Here is a 13,408-nt window from a genome sequence, read left to right as displayed (position 1 = left end):
CCACAAGTGTAGCTACTATCTGCTATCCTGTGACCTTATTTCAATACCACTGACTCTATTCCCTATGTTGTACCTTTTATCTCTGTGACTTATTATTTCCTAACTGGAAGCCTGTATCTCCTACTCTCATTCATTCATTCATTTTGCCCATCCCCAACCCCCCTCCACTCTGGCAACCATCATTTGTTCTCTGTATTTATGGGTCTGTTTCTGCTCTTTGTTTATGTTGTTTTTTGGATTCTACATACAAGTGAAATTATATATTTATCTTTGTCTGACTTTCACTTAGCATAATGCCTTCTGAGTCCATCCATGTTGTTGCAAATGGCAAAATCTCATTCTTTTTATGAGCAAGTAATATTCCTGTGTGTGTGTGTGTGTGTGTGTGTGTGTGTGTACACCACATCTTTATCCATTCATTTATGGATGGACATTTAGGTTGCTTCCATATCTTGGCTATTGTAAATAATGCTGCAATAAACACAGTGGTACACATATCTTTTCAAATTAGTGTTTTCACTTTCTTTAGGGTAAATACCCAGTAGTGGAATTACTGGATTGAATGATATTTCCATTTTTAATTTCTTGAGGAATCTCCATACTGTTTTCCACAGTGGCTGTACAAACTTACATTTCCACCAAAAGTGTATGAGGCTTCCTTTTTTTCCCCACATCCTTATCAACATTTGTTATTTCTTGTCTTTTTTATTCTAGCCATCCTAAGAGGTGTGAGGTGATCTCTCATCGTGGTTTTGATTTGCATTAGTAATGATTAGTGATGTTGAGCATATTTTCATGTGTCTGCCATTGGTATGTCTTCTTTGGATCTTCTTTCCCCTTTTATATGATTAATTTCAACCTATTCTTTAAGAGTTGGCCTACGCGTGCTCTTTCCAAAAGTCTTCTCTTGCTTGTATCTGCACATGCACACACATACACACAAACACACACACACTTAAGGTACTCTCATGCCATTGTGCCAGTCTCTTGCATATCTCTATCATAGGTTTTATTATACTAAGTTATACTTCTCTATGAGATAGTCCTATCACCATACTGCAAATTCTGAAGGCAACAAAGATATCTTAGTTATTTTGTATTCTCCAATATCTAATATTTAGAAGACAATAAATGTCTGTTGAATTAATTCATTAATATCATGAAGTCGTCAATGTTCCACTGTTTCCATAAGTCTAAAAGACAAATATAGGTAGAAGTTGTAATAAATGGAAGAAGAGAGGTAAAATTATCACTTCCTGGGATGCCTGGGTGGCTCAGCAGTTGGGCGTCTGCCTTTGGCTCAGAGTCTGATCCTGGGGTCCCGGGATCGAGTCCCGCGTCAGGCTCCTTGCATGGAGTCTGCTTCTCCCTCTGTCTGTGTCTCTGCCTCTTTCTCTCTCTCTCTCTCTCTCTGTGTGTGTCTCTCATAAATAAATAAATGAAATAAAAAAAAACTATCACTTCCAGAGTACATAATTGTATAAACAATCTCTATTTTCCACAGGTCACATGAAAAAATAAACAACCAATAAAGATCAGATAAACTCTAAAAAAATAAGAAGAACTACCCCAGAGTGATATAAATAAAACAGAATAGAAATTCGAGAAACTTACTCAAACACCTATACAATTTTTGTATGTGATAGAGGTGGAATTTCAAATCAATGGTGAACATGAATTATTCAACAAATCAGGTTAGGACTTGATAATCACCTAGAAAAAAAAACCAAATTTGTTTCCCTACTTCACCCCTTACTCCAAAATAAATTCCAAGTGTAGTAAAAATATAAACATAGAGAAAAGTATATTATAGCATTGCTCATAATAGCAAAACACTGGAAACAACTTGATTAAATAATTATGGTATATACTCTATTTAATACCATTTAAGCATTAGAAAAGAAAATTTGTAGTTCTAGTATGTTCTGATATGGATTGCAGAAGGAGTATGTGTGTAAGAAGTGTGTAGTAAGCTACCACTTATGTGGAATCTATGTGTAGAGTCTAAGCCTCTCTGGATGGGGAAGCACAAAAAATTGGTTTCCTCTAGAGAGGCAAACGAGGAGCTCTAGGACAGGGGTCAGAAGAGACTTTATTTCCACTGATGCCTCTTTTGGACTATTGACTTTTGTACAGTATATATTAATCAACTCCTTTTGAAATAAATTGAATAATTGATTATAAAAACCCAAACCTAAAATTTGTAAAATTTATTAAAATATTGCATCTCTCCTACCTTCCACCACTGTCCCAAATTTCTTTTAATTACTTTTTAATGTAAGAGCTACAAAAGGTCTAAGGGCAGTAATTTCAGGCTTCAGTGCAGTATACTCTTGTCTCGAAGGTTAAAATCTAGCAAGCTGCTCCATAAGTGTAGGTACTTGTTCAGATAGAATTTTATATTATTTAAAGATCTTCTGAAAAGGGGATACTTTGGGGATGCCTGGGTGGCCCAGTGGTTGAGCGTCTGCCTTTGGCTCATGGGATCCGGGATTGAGTCCTGCATCAGGCTTCCTGCAAGGAGCCTGCTTCTCTCTGTCTGTCTCTGTGCCTCTCTCTATCTGTGTCTCTCATGAATAAATAAATAAATCTTTAAAAAAATAAAAATAAATAAAATAAAAAGGAGATACTTCGGATTACAGCAAAAGTGAAGAGCCAAAGTAGTCTGTGGTCGTTCCACAATGTCAAAATAAATGGACTGAATGATGAGATGTGGAATGAATTTGGAGAATCCCAAATAAAAGGGTGTTTTATAGAGTGGAACTAAGATCTTTCCCAATGCCCCTCCCCCCCCCCAGCACTGTGGCATGTATGCCCTGTATACAACTACTGCTGGTACCACTGCTACCCTTGGGAGCCCCCTCCACCTACCCAAACACTCTGGTCCCGCTTTATTTTTATTTATTTTTTTGAAACCGGTCTCACTATAAAGTGTCTAAACTTAAACCCAGTGATCTTTAACACAATTATATCTCACTTGCCAATAGGAATGGAAACGTCTAACACCATTTGCTGTTTGACAGTTCAGACAGTTTAGATCTCTTAAAATTTAGAGTGAGGTTCTCTGGGTATTGACATGATGTTCTTCAAGCCTGAAGAAATTATCCTAGAACAAGTTTATCTGTCAAAGACAACTCTAGGAAACCCCAGGTAGGAAAAAAAAAAAATCTGCCATGTAACACAATTTTACATTTAACAATTCCTTTTTATCAGCAATTGTTTTTAAAATTCAAGACCATTGAAACAAAGCAAATCTATTTATAATTAAATTTATTGTCTGGTATTTATATACAGATTTTATCGGTAAAACATAGCTCCTCTGGAGGCTCAATCACCTCATCCATTAAATGGGAATAATAATATCTGCTCTACTAACAGTGGATGATTATTGTAAGAACTGAAGACGTGAAAACAACTAGAAAGATGTCAAAACAATTTCAAGTTGCTCATTATCTCTCTTGGTTAAGAAAGAGACAACTAATTCCTTCTAAATATATCAGATTTCCTTTGTCCTGTCTTTACTGCCGCTAAGGTTGTCCAGTGTCTAGCTCTGAATTGGTGATTTAGCTTTCTGTCTAGCAAGATGAAAATGTATGGATTAGATGCAAAAATGCCTTTATCATTAAAAAATTATTGAAAAAGTTTTTAGAAATATAACATTATCCTGGTGGGTAGGCAAAGCGGCATCTTTAAGAAGGGAAAGACAGGAATACCTGAGTAAATTACACAATGTGTGCAGCCTATTTCCCGGACTTTTTTTTCTAATTTTTTAAAAACACAATCTGAGGTCTAATCGTTTGGCTTCCTATCACTCAAGGAGATTTTCTTTTTTACATTCCTCAATCTCATCCATACATAAAACCACACACCTCAATGATAGCACAATTTTTAGTTAGATCAAATGTTAGTGTTTACATGATTACAGGTGAGCGGCGAACGATGCTTTGACGAGAGCCACCTTCTTCAGGATGAAAGGATGTAGCCCCCAGCTGCTGGAAGTGACACCCCTCCACTGGCAGCCTGCTTGGAATTGGTTCAACTTCTGAGAGTTGCCTTTCCCACAGTCAAGACCCCTTCCCAGAGCAACTGTCCTTCAATGACTGTTCACCATGGTGGTAAAAAGGCCTTCCCTGTAACTTGGGACAAGTCTCAAGAGCCAGTTCAGCTTTGGAGCTTCCTGTGAGGTAGCTGAGGCCTTCATCATGGCCAGATTCTCCCTCCATGCAATCCTGCTTCCTTTCTTTCCCCCCTTCCCACGGGTACTGATCCCAAAAGTTCTCCCTCATAAGGCTTTTGCCTGCCCATCTCCATCTCCTCTTTCAACATTTTCTGGGTGGGATAGCTTTACCCAAAGACACACAATCTCACTCTTTAACCTGAGGTCAACTGTAAAGACCTCCCTATCCAAAAAGAATTCCTAAGGGATGCTTAAATTTCCATCATCAGCCATTTTTTTCTTTGGAGATTGGATCTTGGGTCACCTTCCAAGGAACCTAACCTTTGACAGTTGACCCAAGGAAAGATCTGAGAAAGCAAATGCCAAGGTGGGACTTTGGAGCTGGATCACCTGCCATCTGGTTGGCAGAACTGCACTGTTGGTGGAAGGGGAGCACACACGGCACAAGGTAACAATCCGATTATTAACCTTTCACTGCTGGTAACAAACACATGAGCCGGCACATTGTATCAGACACTTGAGCAATTTGGGGAAAAGAACAACTAAAATGACAATAGTGGTGGCTATTACCAGACTCATCAGGTGGTTTGGGAAAAGATAACAAGAGACTAAGAGCGATTGATGGCTTTATTTTTTTTAAGATTTTATTTATTTATTTGAGAGAGAAAGAGCAAGAGAGTCTTCACAGTAATGATTTTCTGGTCCTTCTCCCAGAGAATCCATTTCCTTGGGTAACTCTACATCAAGGAAAGGGAAAGATCTAGACGTTCTGAGGACTGTTGGACTCAGGGTCCAGGCTGACATTAATGCCCAGCGCTGGAATATCATCATGGCACCCTGCTAGAGCAGGGCCAAGGCCAGTGTCACAGATGTGGGGGTGTGACCTGTGCACCCACACAGAATTTCCCACTTAGAAGATTCTAACTGTGGTTTAATTCTTGGTTTGATGTCCAGATGGTGCCCTTTAAAAATTCTTAATAAGTTTTTGAACAAGGGGCCTTGTACTTTCAGTTTGTGCAGGGTTGGCCTCTGTGGGGTTATATAAGGGTCCTGGTAATATATGGGGTGCTGGCTCAGGTGTGGCTTCCAGGCTATTGGGTCTGCAGACCCATCTGTAGTACTTGCCTGGTGTCTCTATGTATACTTGGTTAGATATTCCCAGGAATTGATACAACCCCCCAATGCCTCCTTGGCCTATGAGATAAGGGTTACCATAGTGAAGACAGCCAAATGGAGAGCTCTGAAACTGCCACTCCCATACACACACACACACACACACACACACACACAGACCCAAGATTGTAAATCAAAAGCAATTATTAAATCACAGAGGGTCTAGCAGAAATTAGTGCCACTCTTAAAACCTAAAAGAATGCAGAGGTATTAAGCAGACCTCATAAGAGTTCTATTTAATTAACCAGTCTGTCTTTTGCAAATAATAATAATAATAGTAATAATTTTAAGGGAAATAATCGACTATTTAAACAAGAAGTAGCCCTGATTACAGCTACAGTGCCCCATGTCTCCAAGCCTGGAGTCTCCGAGACTCAGCTTCTTCAAAGAAGGAACCTCTAGCAGAAGGGATACAGAATGGCCAATCTATCTCTTACACAGATTGTCAGCCAATCCTGTTTCCCACCTGGTACCTCTAGGTCCTGAGCCTTTGGAGCATTCTCTGGCCAGAATAAGCCTGCTTTTGGACTTTTGACAGAGATACGTTTAGATCTTTCTCATTCCTTAAATCTCCACAGGGGCAATTTTGTTTCGGGGGTGTGGGGGGGCATTTGACAGTAAGTGGAAACACTTTTGGTTGTCACAACTGGGGAGGTGGCACTACTGGAATCTAGTGGGAAGAGGTGGGGCACTGCCAAATATCCTCCAACACACAGGACAGCCTCCTACAACAAAATATTATCTGGCCCCCACGGTCAACAGTACTAAGGTTGAAAAACCTTGCCCTAAATTGTTTAGTACGAACACTGCCAGCTTCTAGTTTCTTGATGCTACTTCATTTTTTTTCTTTCATTCTCTTTGTTTTTGTGGTTTTATGCCTTTTAAAAACGCTTTACTTTCAGTTAAGAGTCATTTCCAGCAGGAGTGATAGTAAACATCATTGCTTAATTGGCACACTTAACCATAACTCACTTGGTGGAATTTTAATTTATATTTGTCAAAAACATTTCGATTTGTTTCAAGTGTTGACATAGATGAATATTCAGTGTCAAGAAGAATGTGTCACCCAAAGAGTGAAAACAGAGTCCATGTGGAATCCACTAGGAATGGACTTTGGGTCTCATGGAACATCCCCTATAGCTGTTCGAAAGGTAAGCAATTGATGTTGTTGAGTTTTTTTAATGAAAAAAAAAGAATAAAATCTGTAGTCAACGATAACTGCACATTATCAGTTGAAGTGTGTAAATACTTTTTAATCTTCATGGAGGTTAGCCAGAATTTTGTAAGAGACATTTAGCACTCCCCGATACTCCATACATTATTATTTAAACCTTACAATGCTTTTTTAGGAGTTATTGACATTTCTCATCAATAGTTCAGGGCAGTCAAGTTTGCTTACACTGAAGCTAGATACATAGGACTTACTGCATTTACTCTGACGCTTAAGACAGGAGCCCAGGAAGCCAGCAATAAGGGTGATTTTAAGGAACTAAGTGTAGGCATACAGGATGGAGATTCTGGTTTGTGCTCAGCCAGAGACTGTTCTCACGATAGGAACGAACCCCCCATTCTCTAAAAGCTCTGCGTGTCAACAGAAGCTTTTGGGCATATTAGTATATTTTGGTCTTTTATTCTGCATCCTATTTAAGGTATACCATTTGCATGAAATCCCTGACCCATTAATAAAACCACTTACTTATTTACATAGAATCAAAACTGGTTTTGCAGAGTCTAATTAGAAATGCTCTGGACTAGAAAACAACTTTAAAACACATAGTTTTATCATAGTTACATTTCCAATGGACTTTGAGAAACTAATATATGCCTATAAAGGAAAAAAAATCTAGTTAAGTAAAAAACCTCAAAAACTGGTAACAAGAATGAGTTTTGCATACCTCTGCAAGGTAAGCTTGGTGAGTTTTTGTAGAATTAGATATAAAAACTATAAGTTAAAGTGAATTAAGGAGTTTGTAATTTTATTCTCTATGTTTTCTAACAATAATTTAAGCTTCTTCTTATTTTTAGTCAAGATTTTTTTAAAGACTTGATCAAAATTGCCCCTTTATGAAAGTTAAGTTTTTTGGTTGAAAATCATACACTATTCCCCTGACATTTCTGGATGTGTCCTTTTCCAAGAAAAGCCTCTGTGGTTCTAAAAAATACAAGAGAAATATCTCAGTAAGTATATCTTGATAAATTTGTACATTCAATATTAAATAATTGCTCAATTGTGTAAATAATTTCATTTGCTATTATTTGAAAAGAAAGGTATTTAGGTGGCCTGAAAAGAAATTTTAAGACTCAGTCATCACAGTGTTTATTATAGATAAAATGAGGCTGAAATAAATTATTTTAGTAGTTCTTAACATAAAAGCAAACAAAAACCGTATCATTTCTCTCTGATGCCATTTTCCATTCTCATACAGAAAGTAAAAACAACAGCATTTCAAATCAAATATATTGGTTGGCTAAGATTGATCAGTTTTTAACTATCAGGAAATGTCTTGCTTTTGAAAAATGAAAAAGTCTAGCTATAACTTGGAAGTGAAATATAGAGCTGCTATACACTATACCACCACCACAATTCGGTCTTCCAGGGCTATGCCAAAGTCACCCCTTCCAGTCACTCCCATCTGAGACACAGATAGTTCATCAAATCCTAATCCAATGGCATCGATGAGCAAAGCCTATAGTCTGGTTTCTACATGTCAGAAAGAGTAGCCTTTCTGTTTGGGGGGAGAGGGGGCATCCTGGGAGAGGATTCCTAAGCAGCAAGGCCATGGCAGCAAGTTGGCAGCATCACATGACAACCCCCTCTAGCCCCTCCTGTATTCATGGCCTTGGCTTCTGATACTACCCAAGACGCTTCTCAAGACAAAAGACTAGAAATGTCCTGCATCCCAAGACTTGTGGAGAAACTGTAGTCAGCAAGCCAATTCCTTGCCCTGCATGCAAATGAAAATACTGTAATGCAACCTCCCATGGGCTTTCATTACCTACAGGACTTCTGAAAAGACTATTAGTAATTCAGTCATTGTTTTCTTGCACTGCTCCTCCCCCCCCCCCCCCATCCCATCAAATGACTCTGAAATCTAATTTCTTTTTCTCTAACAAACAGAGCAAGGGAAGAGTCAACTGATCTCAAGGGTGACAGAGGGAAAGCAGGTAGGGCCAAAGACCCTTGGAATGCCATCCATATTCACACCCTTGGAGCTCCCCATACAATCCCCTTACCTGTTTGTTTGCCTGTTTAAGATTTTATTTATTTATTTGACAGAGTGAGAGAGAGCAGAAGCAGAGGAAGCGGCAGACAGAGGGAGAGGGAGAAGCAGACTTCCTGCTGAGCAGGGAGCCCGACCCGGGGCTCCATCCCAGGACCCTAGGGACATGACTTGAGCTGAAGGCAGAGATGCTTAACCCACTGAGCCACCCAGGCATCCCTCCCCTTACCTGTTTATAGTCATCCCTGTTTTCAAGAATCCTAGGAACTGGCAGAAAAAGTGGGTGAGAGGGAGAAAGGATGTCATTATTCATCCAACACACAGTATTTAGCAAACTTCAGTAGGGGAAGTAAAACTTTTCCTCTGCCCTCTTACAGTCTCTGGCTGGGCCTGAGTATTAAGTAGAAGGCAGAGTGACAGGAGAAAGGCACACAATTTAATATTTTCATATGCACAAAAGAGTCTTCCCAGGAAAATGATGACCCCAAAGCAATCAAGCCTAAGTGCTTGTACACTTGAGGTTGAGCAGAAAGTAATAGTTGTGAAAAAGTAACTAAAATGGATAGAGAGACTAAAGAAAGACAAGGATTATTTTAACAAGTCTGTTTGAACAGATTTTTCTCAGCCTCGAGTCCCCATCTCTGGTGAGAAGAATATTTCTTTCATCCTGGTATAGAGAGGGAGGGCATTTTTCATGTTTTTAGGAAGAGAAGATGTCATCGGCACAACCTTCTCACATATGCTGTTTTTCAAGGGCCCTTAACTCAAAATAATCCTCATGCCAAAGTGGTATATTTTAGGGTGACATATTCTGCTACGCTTCACCTCCATAAACAAAGAAGGTGCTGGGCACTGAACTGTATGCCTACCCCTACCCCTGCCCAGAGTCCCTATGTTCTACCTTAGAATCCGACTATATTTGGAGGTAGTGTCAATTAATTAATTTAATCTTTAATCATATGAGCAGGGAGCCCTGATCCAATATAATTGGCATCCTTATAAAAGGGAACAGATACCCGAGCACACACAGGGGGAGGACCACGCGAGGACACAGCAAGAGGGCAGCCATCTGCAAGCCAAGGACAGATGTCACAGAAGGACCGGACCCTGCCAGCCCACCTCCACCCCCCATCTGAGACTTGTGGCCTCCAGCACCGTGAGGAAAGGACATCTCTGTTGCTCAAGCAACTCAGTCTGTGGTATTTCGTTATGGCAGGCCAAGCTGATTAATACACAAGGCGAAAGAATATCACAATAAAACATTTCCCTGAAGAACGATCCAGACCTTCCCCTTGATAAATCCCCTTAGTTCAGCAATCTCACAAAACACAAGAAGATCTATCTAGAGAAGTTCAGTAACTGCTCAATGATTCAACTGAGAGCCTGACTATTTACAATCGATGCTGTCTTCCAAAAGGTTACGTCTCAAAGGTTCGTGTCCGACCCGTGCGTGTTCTCCCTCCCGGTCCTCTGATGATACTCTCCTGAGTCATCCCTCAGCTCCCTAATTGGTTTCTGTTTTCCAAGTGCCAGTTTTCTGATGGAAGCTGTTTACAGCCTCACCACTTTGGGCAGAGGAGGGGGCGGGAGGGAGACTGTTGACACAAGCTGTTTCTAAGAAACTCATCGCTTGTTGTCCCCTTGGTACAGTCTGTGATGGGAGAAGGGTCCAAAGGGACCGACTTAGGGAACAAAATAGAAAATTCGAAGCTGGGTGTGATTACTCGCAGGGTGATATTCATGCAACGTTGGGCAGCTATGGCCTGAGCTCCTACTCTGCACCGTGTTCTGGGCCAAGCACCGGGGGTGGAGCCCAGAATGAGCTGACATTCTAGCTAAGTGTGATGTCTTAATTAGTGGACCCAGAGACCCATGCTGCTTTCAGGTGAAGTTGTGTATATTTGTTAAAAATCCCACACTCTGAAGGGATCACAGAGAACACTGGAGAGGAGGGTGAGGAAGGGTGGGGAAGGGGTCTGATCTCCAGAGGAGCTAAGTGGCAGGTGCAGGGTGAAGAGGGGCAGGTGGTGACAGAGGGGGGCTAAAGAGGCAGCCTCTGAAGCGAAGGGGCCCCGACCTCCTCTCCTCTGTAACCTCAGGGCAAGCCCCAGCTCCGTACAGAGGCGGATGCCTCCTCTGTGGCAGAAAGCCTTGCTGTTCCTGGGCTCCCCTAGCCCCTCTAGGAGGGAGAAGTTTCCAGAAGGAAGGCCTGAGCTCTGTTTCTGGGGCAGGAGAGGGAAACACTGATGCATCCACTGCAAGCCCCACCTGAGCAACTGCAGTAAAGGCCTTCGCAGTGGCCCTCCACTAACCTCAGACCTTCCCCTTAGCACCCCCACCTCACCCCAGCCCACCCCAGCCCACCGTGGGGACAGAAAGCAGATCCCCAAACAATACCCAGGGTCAACCAAACCGAAAGCTGGTTCTTTGGGAAAATGTCCAGCTCTACCCGCATGGAAAATAATCAGCCCACAGAAAATTAAAGGTTTTGCTGCTTCAGGAAACAGAGAAATAGATGGAAAAATTGAGAGGAAAAAATGCTAATGCTAAGTGATGAAGAGTGACCATGGGAATGAACTTATTAAAGGCCTGACCCGGAGCCTCTGTCACTGTTGGGTTTCTGTCAGCGGGCACGCCATTTGAAAGCCTGATGCGAGTTCAGTGGATTTGACCTGATGCTGGAAGGAAGAGATTACTCAAATTCTGCAAAGATGACAGCTTCCAGGGATCCTCATGGGGTAGAGGAGCTATTCTGTTACTTCTGAGTTTGAACCTTTGAACCTTGAATTTCTTGTCGGGCTCTTCATCTGTGGCCCCGGTTGAACCAAACTTGCTGATATTCATGCCATTTTAAATCCCCTCCCCTTGAGGCTGGGCTGGTCCTGTGACCACTGGGATGGATAAAAGTATGGTGGAAATGACTTTCTGGGACTTCTGAGCCCAGCTATACTAAGAATGTCTGGAGAGTTCTGCTCTTGCATTTTGGGAGAGGGGGGCGCATCGTAAGGGGTATGACCACTCTGAGCCCAGCATGGAGAGAAGAAACCCAGGCCAGCTAGCCACACGAAGAGGCCCATGGAAAGGGGGTGCCCGGCGAGCCCCACCTCATGTGCCAGGCATATAAGCAAGCAGGCGGTCTTGGGTGGATTCCAGCCACATGGAGCCATGTGGAACAGAGATGGGCCGCTCCTGCCAAGCCCTGCCCAAACCGCAGAATTCTTGAGTAAATAAATAATTATTGTTGTTTAAACAGCTAAGTTTTGGGGTGGTTTGTGACAGTCATTGAAAACCGAGGTTTCGGTTTCTCTCTTCACAAAGTCGTTTCAGTCACTTCCTTTTAAGACTGAGGTCAAGTCATCTGCTCTGGAAACTTACCTGACAAATTATTATTATTTTTTTAAATATTTATTTTTATTTATTTATGATAGACATAGAGAGAGAGAGAGAGGCAGAGACACAGGCAGAGGGAGAAGCAGGCTCCATGCACCGGGAGCCCGATGCGGGACTCGATCCCAGGACTCCAGGATCACGCCCTGGGCCAAAGGCAGGCGCGAAACCGCTGAGCCACCCGGGGATCCCCTTACCTGACAAATTAATGCCATGTGTAGGTCACCTGATTTTAGAACTTGACATAATGTTTAGATTATATAGCCCTATGCCCGCTCTTGGTCAGTTTTATAAACTAACTTCTGAAAATGAATAATGATAACGGCTCCTGTTGAGCATCATGGACCAGGCACTGTGATTGGGAATCACACTGTCCCCATTTTACAGTTGAGGAAACTGAGACGCAGAGGTTAAATAACTTACCCAGAAGGGGCTCTGTAAAAGCACACTTCCAAATTTTATGGCTTTGGTGACATGTACTCTGAGCTTTAAATGCTAAAAAGGAAGCCGACACGGAGAGAAGAGCGTTGCACCTACACTCCAGGCAAGAGGAAGCAAGAAGGAAAGACATTAAACTAAGAGACCAAGAAACTGGATAGTACACGGGATGAGACCAGCAGCGTCATGTAGACTTGGGGATACTGACTGGGCCAGTTTTGTGCTATGTGGGTTTGTGGTGTATACGAGGGGAAAATAAGTCATGAAGCCATCGGGGAAAAAAAAAAAAGCACCACTTTGCTTTTGGAGGTTTCCCAAACCCAGTTGCATAAGGGGTGACTCTACTTTGATTGGAACACACAAGAGATGAGCCGCTGCTTCTTGCTTTTGTTTCTGTAACCAGCTTTCCCTTATCTGAACTAACTTGGATGGGTTTCCATCCTCTGTAAGGAACAGATCTCTGCCTAAGGCCCCCTCCAAAAGAGCACGGCTAGATAACCAAAGGATGCGGCCATAGAATAAGACATTTTAAAATATATTTATTGGCTATGCCATTTTCTACTCAGTGAAACATAGGTTTCCTGACAATTTTATATTAGGAGAGAAATGAAAGACCATGCCAGGAAACATGAAGTTCTCAGGAAGTAATTTGGTTATAAACATATTTCCTTAATAAGACACAATTTGATTCTAACTCTCATTACCTTTTGACAAGAACAGTAAGACACTGGTTATTTAGTAAACAGTTCATGAAGCTTTCTCAAATGTTCACAGTCCAGGAGGGACACAGCAGATGCCAGCATCCATCCTCATTGTACGGACGACGCTGAACTGGAAGGGGTTGGGGAATGTCTGAGATCACAAGGGCAGGGAGTCGGAAGCTGGCCTGGTCTTCGGGTTCCTGGCCCAGGGCTCTTTTTCCACCGTGCGCTATTCCATGCTGCCCTTCCCACTCATGTAGGCATCAAGGAGACTTCTTTCCACCTACACAGATCTCCAGGTTCCACTAGAG

At 41.8% G+C, this 13,408-nt stretch overlaps 1 long non-coding RNA gene across 2 annotated transcripts; it reads left to right on the top strand.

The window, feature by feature from the left end:
* The first annotated feature begins 2,828 nt into the window (after positions 1-2,828).
* Positions 2,829-11,789, top strand: LOC144317050 (uncharacterized). 2 transcript variants are annotated; one of them, XR_013382925.1, is made up of 4 exons: positions 2,829-4,625; positions 6,374-6,501; positions 8,469-8,515; positions 9,539-11,789. It is a non-coding gene; the product is annotated as an uncharacterized LOC144317050 (long non-coding RNA). The 2 variants fall into 2 exon arrangements; XR_013382924.1 differs by having other exon boundaries at positions 2,837-4,625; positions 9,577-11,789.
* Positions 11,790-13,408: the final 1,619 nt, after the last annotated feature.

The sequence above is a fragment of the Canis aureus genome, chromosome 7 (genome assembly GCF_053574225.1).
Source record: "Canis aureus isolate CA01 chromosome 7, VMU_Caureus_v.1.0, whole genome shotgun sequence".
Taxonomy (NCBI): Eukaryota; Metazoa; Chordata; class Mammalia; order Carnivora; family Canidae; genus Canis; species Canis aureus.
The sequence above is the reverse complement of the archived record's forward strand: the minus strand, read 5'-3'. Positions and strand labels throughout refer to the sequence as shown.